This window comes from Bombus vosnesenskii, unplaced genomic scaffold (genome assembly GCF_011952255.1).
Source record: "Bombus vosnesenskii isolate JDL3184/JDL3185 unplaced genomic scaffold, Bvos_JDL3184-5_v1.1 scf7180000013263, whole genome shotgun sequence".
NCBI lineage: Eukaryota > Metazoa > Arthropoda > Insecta > Hymenoptera > Apidae > Bombus > Bombus vosnesenskii.
Window position 1 is genome coordinate 8,143,384 of NW_022882923.1, and position 18,476 is coordinate 8,161,859.

General features: G+C 52.0%; 1 protein-coding gene across 16 annotated transcripts in view; it reads right to left on the bottom strand.

Annotated features, from left to right (window-relative positions):
* LOC117233506 (zinc finger protein 853-like) overlaps nt 1-18,476 on the bottom strand; it is a 64,490-nt gene that overhangs the window by 35,009 nt on the left and 11,005 nt on the right. The gene's annotated exons all lie outside the window — the stretch shown is intronic.

An 18,476-nucleotide genomic window follows, 5' to 3' on the forward strand; every position in this document is an offset into this window, starting at 1 on the left:
CAGGAACTGCTGCGACCGTGTTATAGATTACGTGTACATATCGCGTTAACGTTTAAATTTTCGATTATTCATGGAGGAACTCGCGGTTGCCTGTTCGCGATTCGACTCGTTGATCGATGCTAATTGTCAGGTCGCTGTTTATTTCCTCGGAGTCCGCGCTTAAAATTTCACGCGATTCGTTGATCGAAAGTGGCTGCGTTTTAGCCGGCGCTGCCGGCAACGTGTTCAATGTCGCCGATAACTATATCGGCATCGCGACGCGTCGTATTACAAAATCGATTCGGTCATCGATATTTTCTCGTTTCAGAACAGACTTTATCAAAATGGTGCACTTAACACGTATTCGATCCTCGACCAATGTTCGTCGAGTATCTATGTTAACGACACACGAACCGGACTTTCGTTGTTCCACTCGAAATGTCGCTGATCGTCCCGTTAATTCACTCGCTTGGCTAACTCGTTAATGGCAAGAGACAAGCGTGATTCTTATATTTCGCGATTCGTTAAAGCCGGGTCACGCTGGAATATCTAACATGGTCTATAATATAGACATAGATTGTATAATTTAGTACATTAATATTAGTAATAATATTAGTAAATATATATATAAAAATGTGTATATATATATATATATATATATATATATATATATAGATGGACTGTTCTCCACGAATTTAATAGGAAATGCGTAACAACAGCTGGCCACAAAAGGGGTCGACGACCGTCACCGTGGTTTTCGAAAGCAACCATCCGATCGATGTTTTTCGATTTCCAGTCGTACACGTATGTGTGTCGTACGTGGTGTTAGGGCACGGAGCGCACGTTGCGCACGTTGCCCACTCGGCTCACGGCACTTTGCCGTTCTTCGACGCGAAGAGGAGGAACGTAAAACTGCTGGAAGGGCCGAGTACGAGCGGGTGGAACGCTCACGACGAGCAACGCTTGATTTCGGGTTTTCGTTGAGGGAACAGGTGTTGCTCCCGTAGCCGGTGTGGGTGTAGGTGAACGAACGAAAGGGTTAACGTTTAAAACGAGCGTACAGTTCGTGGCAAAAGTCAGGAGATTTCGGATTGCGAGAGCGTCCGCGGAGAAGTTGCCGAAATTGACGAAGGGTGGTTCGACTGCTGTTTCTTTCGCGCGGACGCGACGAAAGCAGGAGAGAAACGAGAGACGAAGGGGCTGAGTGCGAAGGATTTTATTAAAATATGTTAAAACTGTAATTAAAATCGAAAAATCGCGCGAGAAGTTTTAAGAATCTTAGGCGACCCTTCGTGCGAGCACGACAAAGAGAGACAGAGAAGAAGGCGGAGAGAGAATTGAAATCGTCACCACCGGGGGTTCTCAAGTTTCTACGACTTTCAACCCTTTCTTTCCGGGTAGACACGACGTTGGATATTTGACGGGTGACCTTCGACACTGGCCATCCCTGATTCTTAATCCCCGTGAGAGAGCAAGAGACTGCAGCTCCACCTTATTCCTCGTTTTTTCTTCTTCTGCCGGATACTTTCTTTCGCCCGGGGACAAATCAATCCGAGCGGTGTTTCTTGCCGATTTGAATAAAATTGCTCGTGTTTCTCGAACCGTCCGTCCCCGGACGTATCCTACTCGTTGATTATTTTTTAATGCCATCCTTTTTTCCACGCACCCTCGCGCGAAGAAACCGAAAGGGCGGAATCTACGACGCGAGGAGACATTTTTCCCGCCGATTAACCGTAGTCAAGGGCTGTGACAAGAGGGCGAGGAACGATTCGACGGTGGCGAAAGTCGAGTTACGAATTTTTAACGACCGTCTCAAGTGGACCGCCGAGATTTTTGAGAAAGCGCCGCTGAATCCGATCGGACGAATATTAATTCCGTCGCAAACGTTAGTCTCTGTTCTCTAGTCTCTGCTTTTTCTTTTTTTTTTTTTTTTTCAGCAAATGCTAATTAAGCGCGGTGGCGTTTTACGACGATTGCTTGGTTTTTCTCAAACTCGAAGACCACACGTTCATTAATCACATTTTTATCTGCCGGCGGACGGAAAATTGCGCTCCGCCGACCAGGCCATAGCGACGCTTTGAATCTTTTTTTCTGATTTATCGTTGTCGCCGCCGCCGCGGGGAGAGAGAGAGAGGGAGAGAGAGAGAGAGAAAGAGAAAAGAAAAAAACAGAAAAGAGAGAGAAGAAGGCGAGAAAGAAACGGCCGGATTTGCTGGTAGAAACGAAAAGAGGAGGAAGAAAACGGAAAGAGTTGGTTGGCTGCGGTTCGCCGGCTTAATGTCCTTAATAATGGAAAAATATATCAAGCGACACCCACTGTATTTCCTAAAAGGCATTCCTCATCTCGATTTTACCCTCTGCTTTCGTTCTTCGTCTTTGTATCGGAGGCCGTGGTTACACGCGGATGGCATGTTCTGGCAAACGGACACGATGTTCCGACCGATGAAACGTGTGACGTCGAAAATGCACTCGTAAGAATCTAGCATCGTTACGCTCGTACAATATCGAGGTCTCGGACGATAAAGACACGATAAGAGTCACGTTTCCCGTCCCTCGCGTAGAAGAGCAATTAGAAAATTGGGTATATCGTTCGACGATTACACGCTGCGAATACTATGAAATGAAACTGAAATGCGTTAATAACGTAGTAATAACGATGTAGTTTAGCCGCGTTATCGCATAATTTCAACGAAACGACCAACAACCAACCTTACATCTTCGAATCTATCGAGCTGTATCGAGTTCTTTCGAGCTCTTTCGAGAATACTTTGTACGAAAGCAAGATGACGTTTCAATGTAATAAACAGCCAGCAAGCGAGGCACGAAAGTCGGCGAAATCGACGGAGATGGATTCGTCAGATTTTTCGCCGAATGGTATATTTGTACGATCGTTACGGCATACTCGATACGCTCGGAATGACAGTTTGTCGGCACACGCATCTTCCACAACCATATACGGTCTGACGTTGCAACGAATAACCAACAACATTGACGGATACTTTTGTCGCCTGAATCTAGAAACGTACAGGGTTAGTCTCTGTCTGAGAAAGCGAATCGTTGGGAATCGGACGTTGCCTGTGAATTTGGCAAGGCGTGGGAGAAGTTGGCCCGTTTTTCGGAAGGGATCCGGAGGATCTGGGCGACGTAACCCTTTGTCTCTCCCTTGGCGCAGTAAATTACGACGGAATAACATTGGTCACTGGAAGTAGGCTACTTTATACACTTGGAACACAAAGCAAAGGTCTCACCTGCTGACCATATGCCTTTTCTCCATGGCACACATACGAACGTAACGTGTTCCGTCCACCCACGCACGCCGGCCATCTAGCACTTCGCATGTGCTATTAACTCGAAGGTATGTGTGCCTGCGTGTACGTGTGGCATACGCGTTCGCGCTCACCTTTCCGCCTCTCCGTGTGTGCACCGTGCACCGTGCACTGTGCACTGTGCATACGATCACACGCCTATACGTACATACGCGTGTGTCTACGCGGAGACAACGTCCAATCTAACCTACCTAGCGTTGCCTGACTCATTCTCCTACCGACCCACCTATCTGTCTAAACTGCGGCCGCGAACAGCGCCGTAATATAAAGGAAAAGGTGGACCTTCTCTCCGCCTCTTTCTCTCCTTCTCTCTCTCTCTCTCTCTCTCCTTCTCTCTCTCTCTCTCTCTCTCTTTCTTCCTCACACCGTAATCATCGGATTTAATCTGTCTGAATCGCGGCACCGTGATCCGCTACCTCGTGTACCCTGCGCTTCCGGTTACGGGCTAACCTGCCGATCACAGATCCTCGTTCTCCTCCCCCCTCTCCCGCTCGGATCCCTGGATTTCGAATATCTTTAAGGATCTGTGATTAGTGGATTGGCGAGAAGCAGGCCTCTTGCGTCCACGTTGCCTGCTGTAGTAGAGACGCGTATGGGTTTTCGGAAGGTCCGATGAAAGAAAGAAGGTGGCTCGTGTGGGATTCGTAACAGTCAGGAATCTGAACGTAGACGAATGTTATCGTCGGTTCGGTCGACGCTTTTCTGTGTTCCGAGGGATTTTTTTTGCGACAAAGTGATTGTGAGAGGCGTGCGGAAGGCCTTGGGGAAATTGTACGTTTGCCTTGGATACGCGTAGCCTTTGTGGTTAGTGAGAAAAGGGAATTCGTTTGGCGCCGAATACGTGGAACCGCGTTGGAAAGATTTCGCAAGAATCATCGTGAGACGGACGAAAAGACGAGACAAGGCGCGACGAAGAGGTGGCGGTAAATTGTTTTCTCGATAATCTCGCGGAAGGAGAGAGCACGGGAAAGTAGCTCGTCACCGACGAGTACGCTTCGTCATGGGCGACGTCGCGTCGCAATAATCGAGAAACTAATCGGCCGATGTGTTGATCGGGATAGGCACGCGAACCACCGGTGACCAATTAAATTTCCTGGTGAAAATAAAGCGACGAAGTAGCCAGCGCTAGTCGAAGGGAAACCCGTTTAGGCGCGTTACCAGACGGTTAACCCGAGTTGGTGTCAAAATAGCACGTAGGTAACTTACACCGACAACGTTATAATAATCGTCGTGCATACTTGTCTCGGTGGAAACGAGGCAGGCACACTCTATACCCGTGATTGTACACCGAGGCTTGTGGTGGGAAACGAACTTGTGCCATAGGCAGTTAAAGTCATCGTTGTAGGTTTCCCTTACGATATTAATCACGCGTACGCCTTGCCGTGTAGCCAGAGAGTAACAATCTCTAATCCTCGATCAAACGGTGCTCGATTAGCCCAATAAGAGGGCAACGACAGACGGCTTTACATACTTCACCTCGGTCACTTTCTACTCCACTACGGTCTGTATCCTTAAACGGTTCAACAACTGAGTTTACCATCGGGAAAAAGCAGCTTCTAAATCCCGCGGTCTAGATAGATGCCGCGGAAGAGACGGACGGCCATCGATTGACCAGGCAGGCCATTTCAACCAAAATGTATTGGTTGGTTTAAATGCGATCGGCAGAACGACAGAACGACGGAGCGACAGAACGGCGGAAGAAGAAGAAGAAGAAGAAGAAGAAGAAGAAGAAGAAGTAGAGGAAGAAGGAAGCTTCTGGGAAACGAGAAGAGTATCGTTTCGAGCGATGGAATTTCATCGCATAGCCGGAATCGTTGGTCGTTGGGATACGCGACGTGCCAACAACTTGTAACGGCGGAATACGTAAACGAGTATAACATGGGCGAACGAGTAAACACGGTTGAACGCATCTAGGGGGACGAATAGTCGGCGCCTACCGAGTTACGAAAGATTGTTGGAGTTGCAGGGAAGATAGCCGGTCGAAGCAGCCCGGAATATCGTCAATAATTACCTCGTGCGGCAAGTGGTGATGAGGATGCTGATACGGCGGCGGTACGTACGGCGGGTGGCTCGGATGATTGTGGGGGTGAGGTCGGGGATGGTTTTGATGCTGGGCTTGCGGCGGGAGCGGTTGGGGCGCAGGAGGCGGTGTCCAAGGCCCGTGGTTCGGCCCGTGGCTTTCATTGGTGCCATACATCTTCAGGGAAGAATCTCGAGCACGCGACCTGAAGAGTCCCTCCCGCCCTCCACGCACGGTGATACGAAAGACTCTGACATCGACATGATGGCTATCCTCGTTGCAGGTCGCATCGGCGACACGCTTGATTTCCACGCGTGCCTCTATCTACATAGTCGTTCTGTCTCGTTGTTGCGATCCTCTTTTCTAGCCTGTCGTTCCGTTCCCAAGATTTTGTCCTCCGATCGATCGTCGTTGGTATCGTTGGCCGTATCGAGCGAACGATATTTCCGCACGCCGAACAGCCACGTTGCGATGTTTGCGCAAGCAACGCGGAGAAACGGTTGCGTGAGAATGCGACACTGTACAAGGAGAAGAGAGAATGCGACGAGAAGCACATGTACGCGCGAGGGCGTGATTCTTCTTTTGTCCGACCACGACTAGTATCCTGCCGTGTGAGAACGGTATCGTTCCACTTTCACGTGCTTACGTTTTCAGTCGTGTTTCTGCCGTACTTTCCAACAAAGACGCGTCTTTTTCAAACCCCCTCCGTCGGCCACGCAGCTCACCCTGGTCGAGCGGCGCCCGTTTTTCTCACTTGTAACGCGGCCATACGTGTCGGGATCGACGACAAAGTTGCCTTCTTTCGTCGATCGATGACGATTCGACGACCAAGTGGAATCGCGGGACGAACGCGGACGAAACGATCGTTGGATACTTGCTGCGTAGGGCGATCGAGCCCCGTGTTCTCTCGTTCGCGAATTAGAAAACCAACACACACTGTTTTCACGTATACACGTGGCAGCCGCTTCCGCCGTGTATCACTGTGTTACCACGATAACTCCCCCCTGGAAATTAAGCGAAACGAAACGACGAAGAACCGGCACGGCGGCTTAGATCGACCAAAGAGAAGAAGGAGGGATCGTTGCGGGCGGACGAAGGATGACCGAGAGCGCGTCTTACGGCGTTACACTGTAGAAACTAATCACTCTGCCGGCCGCGTAATTTCCATATCCTTTTTATTTCTCTCTCGTTCTTCTTGCTTTTTTCTTTGTCGGTTTTTTTTCTTTCTCTCTGTCTGTCTGTCTGTCCCTCTCTCTCTCTCTCCCTCTCCCTCTCCCTCCCTCCTTCTCTTTCTTTCTTTTTCTCTTTTTTTTTCTTTTTTTTCGGAAATTCACGGGGGTAGCTGGCGTGTCCGTGTATAGGATAGCGCGGACGCAGCGCTGTACGCCAGCGTGTGGCGTCTCTCGCAAACTAAGCCGGTCGTAGGGGGGGACAGAGCGATTTCTTGGTCTCTCGCGCTGTGCGTGTGCTAAACGGGGGAAGAAAAAAGGTGGAAAGGCGCTGATAACGCGCGGCGACGAAAAATTGCCGGCTACTCGAAGAGATATCGATTGAAATAACACGATTCCGGGGAACACGAGCCAATCGGCACCGCTGACACGGCGGAAGGGGCCAATCGTGCCCGGTTCTATCTCTCTTTCACAACCTCCCTCGCTCGCTCCCCTACTTCTTCTCGTCATACGCGTCCTCCGCCGTCCCCCTTTCTCTCCTTCTCCTCGTGTGTGTTCCTCCACTACTCCTCATCGTGCTGCTCGTACTATTGCCACCGCCGCAACGTTCGTTGCTGCTTCTCTTCCTCCACCCTCGCCATTGCCGGCAAGTAGAAAGAGAGAAACGCCACTGCGGTCTAGTAGGGCACGAGAGACGGAAAGAGCGTGTTACGCTGTTCAGGAAGTACGAGTATCGGCGATTCCGAAGCGAGCCGTCATCTTCCACTCGTCGGTTTTTTCCACTCGATCCGTCCTTTCGATAATCTTGGACCACGCGACGATTCTCCCCGTTCGGGACATGGCGAGTCCAGGCCGCAGCCACTCGAATCGGACGCGCGATACGAGGCGCGATACGCCACCGTGGGCACGGCACGCAGGTAATCGGCAGGAGTTGCGGATAGAGTGAAAAATTATCGCTGAAAATCGATAGCGCCGGAGTAATTGCATCAGCGATGTGCAAATGTTAGGCGCGCGATTCGATGGATTGCCGTGGTCAGCCGGTGGTGGTAGGCCTCGTTGATTCAATAATAATGAGCATTCTTTATCGAGACCGGGGGACTTTGATCTTGGCACGATTCCAACCGTTTGTTCGGTAATTTAGTCAAGACGGAGGAAAAAGGTTGGCGAGGAACGATGAAATATCGTCGCTTTATTCGACGAATCGCTTCCTCCTTTCCGTCCCTCGCGCTTGGCCCTCGGGCGCGATCGCGTTCGCCCACCGATTCGCTTGCGCAATCGGTGACACGCGGCTGACACGACGACGGAAAGCGTACGAAAATAAACCGTCGATAAGATGGAAAAAGTCGGGCGCAGCGATTCGATCCCCGGCGATTCTCCGGTGGTCCGCTCCGTTGCGATCGCTCGCCATCTTTCCCTCGTGGCTCGTACAAATTATTTTGGGCGTGGAGCGCGGCTAACGTTAGTGCCATAGTTAAGCGCGCGCTAAAAGTGTGTCCGGCTAGGGAGGCAGGGAGGAAAAAATAGGGCGGGGTCTCTTTGCGAGCAGACTTTGTCTATCCATCATGGCCGCTTTATCAATGACGTCATGATAAGACATTCACGCACAGGCGCACGCATATCGTCGGTGAGACTGGAACGGGAGCGGAAGATCGAACCGGACGATTTCCTCGCCTTTATCTGTTTCTCCACTCTCCTCGCCGTCTCGTCGTCTCTGAATTCCAGGGAAAAATAGAGGCTGATTGTGATCGGTGCTCGATAGATTCCGCGCGCGTCCCCACGAAAACTTTCCAATCGGATTAACCGCCGCGCGCCTCCGAGACCTCTTTTCTGCCGGACGGGTTCGAGTTTCACGGGGCAAAGGGAGAAGCACGAAACGCACAGGCTTCGAAAATAACATGGCGCGCCGCTACATTTGATCGGCGCACAGGGTCTCCGCGCGAGAGACATTTTTGCGACGACGCGCCGCGATGCCGGGCCAGGCACGTAGAAAATGCAAAGAAGCGCGGCGGCGATCGCGAATCGTGCGCGGCCCGAGTCGGCGTTGCATCGCCAAATTGCTAAAGGCTACGGAGAAAGTGTATCGGCCGATATCGAGCAACGCAGGACAATCGAGATACGTGTTACACGTTGTATCGACGAAAGTCAGCTGGCAGCGTCGATCGAGGTATTAAAGGGCAAGTATGACGCCAACTCTCGTTTCCCCTTGTCTCTTATCTCTCGCCATTTTTCCACTGGTTCGCGACGTCTTTGCCACTTTTTATCGATATATCGATATATCGATTCGGATTAATCGGGCAACTGGTTGCACGGCGGTTCGTGCGATTTCCCAAGTTCGGCCGCGATTCAGCCGAAAGAGCGGAAGATGGGTCTGATCCGCGAATCGTTCGGTCGCGAACGATCGCGGCCATTCTCTCCCCATGACAACGGTTGTCTCCCGGTTGTTTATCCTTGTCTGCATTTTTACGATCGAACCGCGAGCGAGCGAACGAGCGCGAACGAGCGCGAACGAGCGTCCGCGAGACACCTGCCTCGATTATTTTCGTATTTAGCCGACCTCGCGCGCAAGCGGCATTATCCGGTGAATAAATAAAGCGGCGAAAAAAGAAGGCGAGAAAAGAAGAGGGCAAGAAAAGAAGGAGGCATGGAAGAAAAAAGGAATATCTGGCGAAGGCCGAGGCGCGACAGCGTTCTCGTCGTCGCCATCCCGCCTTTGAAAGTACTGACCACAGACAACTGCAGCAGGAGGCGGGAGGGAGGCGAAGAAAAATGAAAGAGGAGGCGGAAAAAAAGGAAGAAGCGCGGCCAGAGGGGGAGAGAGAGCGGATAGACGGGTAGAGGCAGCAGGAGGCTGCAGGCCGAGGGGGAGAGAATATGGGAATAAAAATAAACCAGCGGCAGCGCGGCGCGGCGTGGCGTGGCGTGGCGTGGCGTGGCGTCGGTTCGCGTCGGTTTGCGTCGATTCGCGTCGATTTGCGTCGATTTGCGTCGATTTGCGTCGATTTGCGTCGCGTCGCTGTGGGACTGCGCGCCCGCGAAGGGCTGAAGAGAACCGCGGAGCCTAGTTGCACGGTAGTCTGGCGAGCGCTGTGCTCGCTGCAGAAGAAGCAGAGCAACGAAAGAAGAAGGTGCCGTTGCTGAAGGCGGGCAAGCAAAATAAGAGGAATAACGAAAGAAGCAAATAAGAGTCTCTTGTGCGCCTCTTCCTCTTTCTCCTCCTCCGCCTTTTCCCCACCACAGTGGCGTAGCCTCCTCTTTCTCGTGGCAGCGAACCGGCTGGGAGGGAGAGGCAATGAACAAGAAGGCGAGAACGGGTGCGCGGAGAGGGAAATCCTGGCATCGGCAGAGAAAGACACCGTAGAACGGGAGAAAGATGGTTGGATAACGACGAAGACGGAGTTTAGCTCGCGAGAACAAGACGGAAGAAGAGAAAAACCGAGGACCAAAGAGAGAGAAAAGTCTGACAGGCCTTGGCTGCTGCAGTGGTTGCGAGCCGCGTTGCCAAGTCTCATTTGTTTATCATAGTTCGCCGGCCTGGCCTTTACTATCTTGAAAAAATCACGTCCCAATTTTTTCAATCGACAGATTGCGCTCTCGTGGAGAACGTTTGCTTTTTCCGATGAACCGAGACGGTGAATCCTGCCGCGTGGCTTCACCGCCATTCATCGAATTTCCCACCGAATTTCCCACCGAATTTCCCACCGAATTTCCCACCGATTCCAAGCGTGCACGTCAAGCGCGTGTCGTACCCCATACCCTTACCCTTGCTTCGCTAAACGACGTAGTAAAAGTTTGCGAGATTCGCGGTGACGGGTGAGCGTCGCCGCGCCAGACCGTTTGGCGTCACGTCGCTAGAACCAGCCGAATTGATACGGCCGTGGAGCGCGTAAAACGCAAGAACGCAAAGTATTCGTTGCGATTTCGCTTTCTTTCTGCCAGCTGTTTCGTCTTCGTCCTCGTCCTCGTCTTCGTCTTCGTCTCGTTATTCTCGTTCCTATTCCTCGTCGTCTTCTCCCACCTCATCGTCATCACCATCGTCGTCATCATCATCACCATCATCGTGTCCACCGCTACTTCCATTGTCGCGTGGACTCGTTTCTGAGTCATGGTGCGTGCACGCATGTACTCTCGCGCGCGCCTGCGTGTTTAACGTGCACGCGTTCGTGCTTTACACTCTGCACGCGTATAAATATGTATATACGTACGTGTTGCGTACAAGGAACGTCGGCAGCGTGCATTTACACTCCGTGCCACTCTTCTGCCCGCTCTTGCCCTCGTCCCTGCGCCCACCACCGCCCCCGCCCCCTTCCTTTCCTCGCATTACAATCGATTTGCATACAAATATACCGGGCATCTCGATGGGTGGTATGTTTATTAGCAAATCCACGTGGAAATTCTGCCGCCTTATTTATGGCCTCTTGTTTTTCGGAGACACGCATCGAACACGGTATTAAACGAGTCGGCGCGGCGTTCTTTCTGCCCGACAAGAAAACCGCAAGCCGTTCGATAATCTTGGAAACTACCAAGAGTATCTCTCCAACAAGTGTCTTTTCCTCGTGGGCAACGTCTAAGATATGTAAATTTCTACATGGCAGTTTCTGTCGTACCCGATTCTAATAGAGAGAGAGAGAGAGAGAGAGAGAGAGAGAGAGAGAGACTTTGCTTTATCAGAAACATTGTACGAACGTTGTCGGAACGGCTATAAAGCGCGAAAGTAACGCGTTGCCGACGTCTGCCGAAAGAAGAAGGAAAAATGGCACGAAATCGGATGGGTATCGGTTGCGACGAACCTTCTGTCAGAATCTTCTCGCATCTACCGAATGCGTCGTTAATCATTCCGTTCCGTGATATTCAATTAACGCGACGTCGGCGGCGGAACGTACGCGTGTTAGAAATATCCCTGGAAGACATACTGCGCGTGTAACGATCGATCGCTCTTTCGGGCTCGAGTTTCAAACTTTGCCGTTTCGCGATCGCTGCGAATACCGAATTTTCGCCGTTAGAACTCGATCCTCGGTTTCCTTATCCAGCGATTAACATTTTACGCGCTTACTAGAACAGCGAGAAGACGCCAATCGACACGTTGATTGGACGGCGCGGGACACACGATTACCAGCGCGTCGCGTCGCCTCGCGTCGCGTCCCGTAGTCGTGCAGACCTTTACAATCCGTTTACAATCCTTCATTCGACGCATCCGACTCGATGATCGCGTTTTTTCCGTATCTTCGTTGTAGCTGCTTCCCTTTGAAAACGTTAACACACTTGAGAGAGAGAGAGAGAGAGAGAGAGGACATCGCAGACGTATAGCTTGTCGGTTAACGTTTCCGCATTCTTGTGAATTACAAGCGAGGACGATCTCGGTGGCGTGCAGCGAGGATGCACGCTATTGCACGCTCGCATCGCGTCATCTAGTTTTGCATACGACTCCGACCGGGCAAGATCCTCTCTCGGCTAACGGTTTCCATTGACTCCACGGATCGGCCGTTCTCTAGGCCGAGCAGTTATCTTAATCGGGCCGGATGATTGGCGATCGATCAGCGTTACGTCGCCGATTAATTATCGATCGAGAAAGAGTCTTGAACGACGGGGCGCTCGTCGCGTCGCGTCGCATCGCGTCGCATCGCGTCGCATCGCGTCGCGGGAAAAAGCACGCGTGTATTGAATTTAAGATCCAGCTGCATCCATGTAAGAACGTGTCGGATTACGCGCTGCCTCTCCGTCTTTCTCCCCTCTCTTCTTTCATCCCGTTGCTCTGTTCCCTTCTTTTTGCGTTCTTTAGGTCGCGCTACTCCGACAGCCTGTTGCAGAACCACAATCTCGGGGACTACGGATCCGAACAAGCTGCCGTAAGTGCGCCTGCGATATTAATTGAGTCGAAGCACGGAGATTTGCATGCGATTTACCTTGTTTCGTGCTGCAACTGTTCTTCGTCGTATTTCACATTTTAAACTTTCACGACGATCGGACGACGCATTCGTGTCGCGATTGTTCGGCTTTCGATCGGGCTATTCTTACGTATCGCGGCTTGCGCACCGTTTCTTTACGTTTCGCCGACATTCTGAAATTCTTGTCCGTGTCGGAAATACGAGCGATATTTTCCCCCGTTGCTTCCTTAAATCGATGTAACGTCTCGTTTCGTTTCGTTTCCTTTCCTTTCCTTTCCTTTCCTTTCCTTTCCTTTCCTTTCCTTTCCTTTCCTTTCGTTCTTACGCTTTGCTGTACTTTTCGCTCTTACAAACTTTTCTTTCGCGTAAATAGAGAAGAATCGCGAGAAAACGGCTGTCAGCCTTGGTGGGGTGGTGCGTATCACTGCCTTGTGGCAGTAACCTTGTGCCCGCGTCACAGTACTTTTTTTATCATATCGTACGTATGCTAACAACCGGCACGCCGACGCGACGCGACGCGTAGACACGACGTAGCCGGTCGCGGTCGCGGCCGCGGCTGCGGCAAGGTAAGACAATATGAACGGGTTTGTCCGTGGTCAGTTCTACTGGCGGAGTCGGTGGAGTATAATTTCTTTCGCCCGTTTCGCTGCCTTTTCGTTTCCCATCGTCCGGTATCGCGTGTTGGACGAACAGCCTGTGTTCGTGTTTTTAACTCTACGCACCAGCAGAATATTTCCTGCAAATAAATACAAAGTACGCGTACCCGGTATATCTCATACGATACGGCGTTTATTACGTGTATCTGTAGTAGTTGGCAAAGGTTTTCGCGCGATTCGTCGGCGAGCGATACGCGAGCAAACGAGAACGTTTCAGCCGTCAACAATAAAAAGCGCACGCTCTCGGTATCGCTGGAACGTTTGCACAGTGGATCAGCAAGGTATTAACGTGCCGATAATCGCGCAACCTTGACCGAGTGTCCGACCGATTGCTGAATCCTCGACACTGGGGACGACCCTGAAGCATTCTCGTAACAGCGTACAAATCACGACCGAAGGATAAAGAAGTAGATGTCCTTCGGTTTTCGTGGCCGGCACGATTTTTCGTGAAATTTCGTCTCTCTTTCCTTTTCCTCTGTTTTCCTCTTCTTTTTTTTCTTCTTCTTCTTCTTTTCTTCGTCGAACGCGTGTCCGTGTGCCGCGTTCACCAAATGGACTCGTTTAAAACGAAGCGAGTATCGAAAGTATCTTTCTCTCTTTCTCTCTCTCTCATCACTATCTGTATCTCTCTATCTCTCTATCTATCTTTCTGGCGAAGTTTAATTTATTTTAATAACGAACACGCGATGGCTCGGTAGAGAAAGAGAGGCTGAGTCGCGCGGAGGCTTGGACGGAATGCCGCCGACGCCGGCGTATTGTCGGAGGTCAGGTTCACCAGCCACGATGCGTTCGTTCCCTCTCTTGCCTTTCTTCGTCCCTCGTTCGGGCCAGTCACGGCCGCAGATAAAAGAAAGGGGTTCGAAGCCGAAAATATCGAGCCGCTCGAAGTAGAGTAGGATGTTTCGAGCGGCTGAAAAATCTGCAAACTCGCGTGTCAACGACCTCGTTTCTCGCGCTACGCGGTATACGGGGTGTATATTCTGTAACACGTGGTTATAGCCGCGTGTAAATAAACTCGAGACGGAAAAACCGCGCCACCGCGTATTACGCGTTACGACTCCGTAGGAAACGATTCGATCGATGACATAAAACGCGTCTCGCGAAACGGCCAATTTCTGGCTAATTGTTGGATGCCTAAAAATGTTTGGGCGGTCGTCGAACAGTCGGAGAAGAGCGAGGATTTCTCAATGAGAGAAAGAAAGACGAACGATAGCCGCGATCCACGATTAACCGTGAACGGCGTTCGTCTCCGGTGTTGTAAATCCAAAAATCGACGAAATGGCGGGCCGCGCGTTACGTTGCCATCCTCTATGTTTGGAATATACGTCGATTACAGCGATATACGTGGGATTGCGGCGAAACGTATCGAGAGGAAGGCAGACTGCTCGAAGGGAGTTTGCGGCGTTTCGGAATAAAGTTGCGTCGACTGACGGTACGTCGAACAGCGTTTACAGTACTCCTAGAAGAGAAGGCTGGATGCTGCTCGTTGCATCCTGCATATATGTATGTTTTATGTCAGCGTGCATTCTGCATTTGCGCCGTTGCCACGTCTGGTGGCTCTCCTCGGTTCTTTCTCTTTCTCCTTTTCCTCCTTTTCTATCTATCCGAGCCTCTGCAGCTTTCCGTCTCTTTCCCTTTTCATTCGTCTCCTCTGCCTCCCCCTTACTCTGCGACCCGCTCCGCGACGGTGCTTGCATTTCTTGACATTTCTCAAACCCGTGTCCCACCTCGTGGTCACTGAGTCGTTGAACTCGAAAAGGAAGAAAAAATGGAAAGAGGAGAGAAGAAGAAGAAGAAGAAAAAAAAAAGAAAACGACGCGAACTCGGTCGGGGAAAAGGTGTTGGTCGGTAGAATCGATTTTTCATACGAGAAATTTGTTAGCGCGTGACGAAGAGAAGAGAAGATTCGATGGTCGACGAAGGAGGAGACCCGGGCGAGAGGGCTGTTGCACGGGGCGCGACTCGAAACGGCGGTCCCCTAGCGTTTCGCTAACGAAATTTCCCACGGCTCGCGACACCGAAGGGTCGACTTTTTTGCCGGCGAAAGGAATTTTCTTCGAACGATTCGCCGCGATCTGCATACACTCGTTATCTCTCTCCGTTTATCTGCTCTCTTGCTAGCAGCGCGGCAGCCTGTTTTCTCTCTACCGCATGCAAATGCCGTGTTTCTCCATCTTAGAATCGCTTTCCTCGCGCGATCGTGGCTCGCGAGCCCGATGAAAAATGCCCCGGCGAGCTACGTCCACCGGAGAGAGGTACGCGAATCTGTTCAGGGCACACGTTTCTCGCGGCGACTGGCAAGTGTCGAGCGATCTACAGGAGGTCGATCGGTTGCTCGATTGGAGTAGGTCGCGGCTGGTCTCGCAACAACGGCCCGGCACGTCCCGGCACGTTCCGACGAGGAAATACTATCGAGTTTCGGGAAACGATCGATTCTTCTTCTATCAATTCGAGTACAAGTAAGCGAGCTACTAAATCTACGTACTTATCCGCGTAGAATCGACGAAATAGGTTTAGCGACAGCGGTGTATAGGATATTGGAGAGAAGATAGACGAAGCTCGGGCAGAGACGCGGAGCCTAGCGCGAGGAGGCGGACTGTCGTCGAATCTACGACTGGGATCGACGAAATACCCTGTTTGTATCGGTGAAACGAGAAGGGAGCTGCGTTGGATTTCGAGAGAGCGGCAGCGTGGAACGCGCCGCGAGAAGTGCACGCGTTTCTCCCGTTGGGGGAGACGACGAAAGGATCTTTCTCCCGCGAGATACGTTGACTTCGAGTCGATCCAGTTGGCGGTGTTTCGCGCTCGAAGGAGCGCGTCGTCCTCGTTCTGGAATGCGTAACCGGCGTACGCGGTTCCGCGGAAGGACGGTTCCGGCGGAATCTGACGGAATCTGGCGGAATCTGACGGTTGTTGGCTCTCGACCGAGCAGAGAGACGCATGTGGATGGCAGGCGAAGACCGTGTTTGCGAGGTTTGCTGCACGGTTCGAATTTCTTCTTCGCTTTGTTCGAGTCGATTTGTTCGAGTTTTCAGCATGCGAGTGTAAAGTCCGAACGACGAGTGGTTATGACAGATAGACGGACTGCGCGTTGTCCGACGCGTAACAGATCATCGCGCCCGCCATCCATCGGTCTCGGTTAGGCTACGTAGTCGGCGCGGCGGTTACAAGTAGAAGTATGTCTCCTTACCTCTCGTGCACGGTTCTCTAGAGTAGGTGGATCACAGTTAAAACGCGGTGGTAGGAGCTAGGTAAAAAGATCACAAAATATGGCACACTGTTGCCCGAGTTCATCGTTCGGCACTTCGCGGCGCGGTTGCTTACTGGTGGGGGCGGCGAAGTACGGGCGGAGGAGAATGACGAAGAAGATGCGGAACGAAGGGAGCGAGCCTGTGCGAATGGAGCAAGAAGGGAACACTCGCGGGGACACTGGAATCGAAGACGAAGAGGAGACGCAGGACGAGAAAAGGAGCCGCGTATACACCGAGAGAGCGGCGCACGAGAGACGAAGAGAATTCCTCGCGCGCTGTCAGCTGTCAATGCCGCGCACGTTGTCACTCATCTTGCGTGGTTTTTCCTCGGGTCTCGGTACTTTGACGGTCCTCCTTCCTCCTCGGTGACCACCTCGCCGTGCATCGGACGACGATTCAGATCCAACAGATCGTCGTCTCTCCCTCTGTCGTGGTCCTCTTGGCCCCTACGGTCCCGGCGAGTTTCCAGCGAGTTCGAATCTCCACGTTTTCCGGATCTCTCTCTCTCTCCCCCCCTCTCTCTCTCTCTCTCTCTCTGTCGCCTACTCGTTCCCTCTTTCCCTCTTTCTCTCTTTCTCTCTTTCTCTCTATTTCTCTCGGTGTCGTTGTTCTTTGTTCTTGCTTGACTCGCCGACGATTAAAAAATGCGACGTCGAAAGGAGAAGGACGATGGAAGAAGGAAGAAGAGGATATGGAAAACCTTGTCACCGGTTGTCTTCGTTCAAGCCGTGGTCGTGGTCGTGGTCGTGGTCGTGGGTCGTAGTCGTCGTCGTTGTCGTCGTTGTCGTTGTCGTCGTCGTTGTCGTCGTCGTGGCCGTCGTCGTTGTCGTGGTCGTGATCGTGGTCGTAGTCGTCGTGGTTGTCGTGGTCGTAGTCGTGGTCGTCGTCGTCGTCGTGGTCGTCGTGGTCGTCGTCGTCGTCGTCGTCGTCGTCTTCGTCTTCGTCGCACTCTCGCCTCCCCGTGTGCGTGTGACGCGGTGCGCGCGTGGTGTCGCGTGAAGTTGGTCGTGCGTGCGCACCTTGTGCTTCGTTAAAGAGTCTTTTCCGTATAAAATGCTGGGGCGCCGGCGAGAATCGGCCTGCCCGCCGCCGCGTAGGCTTCACGCCGGCGTCCTCGCGGCCGATTGGCTGGATAGCGTCCGGTGGGGGGCACTGGCGCGAAGGTCCGAAGGTAGAATACTTGCCTCGAGAAGCTACCAGAGCGGATCCACGAGAGTTCGGAGTGGGGTTGCGTCTTTGCCATCCCGCTAACTCGGATCGTACACGTTTTATCTACACGGCACCTAACAGGGATGATCTTCTGAATGCTAAACTGTTTACGAAATCGTTGGATGCGAGCTTGGTCGAGTTGGACGGCGACCGACAATAGTAGTAGACCAATAGTAGGCGGATGGACCGCGTTTCGAGATGAAGCGACGCGTTGAATAGGACGAACGATACTCGATGGTTCGTGACAAAGTTGTTTTCTCGTCTTGCAGAGGCAAAGGTGTTGGAAGACGACACGAAGATGTGACGATCCGTCCTCGGAGGGAATAAAATCGAAGGATGAACGAACGCAGCAAAGAAGCTTGGCGATTCTGTAGAGTCGGTACGCCGCGCGTCGAGCGTCTTTCGTTCTCGCGGGCCCCCTTTGCCCCCCTTTGCCCCTCTTTGCCCCTCTTTGCCCCTCTTTGCCCCCCTTTGCCGCGCGATACTCGCCGTCTTTCTTTTACAGGAACTTCTCATTCTGATCTCTCGGCTTGCTCGCCTTCTCTCTTCCAATCTCTCTGTCTCGTCTGTATTGCTCGAGACCGGCCAGGCTATTCACCCACGCATGCACGAGATGACGATGACGATGACGCCGACCGCTCGCCGCTGCAACGTGCACACCGTGAACGCTCTTTGCTCTTTCATCCGCCTTATAGGATGAACGTACTCGGCGAGAAAAAAACACGGGCGCTCGAAATTCCTCGTGGGTCGCGGATTTTCTGGTCGGGACTCTTGCGTCGAACGATTAGACGGTGAATTCGCGAATCCAGTGTCCGCCCTCTTACCTCTCTCCTTCCCCTCTATCGACAATCGTCGGATACGGTAGAATTTTTTCGATCGGCGCGCAAAGATCGATGCACGATCGAACACAGACTTTTTCACTGCTCACGATTTTGCTGGCCTTGCGATCTATGCGGCTGACATTGGCACATTCTGATTGCACAG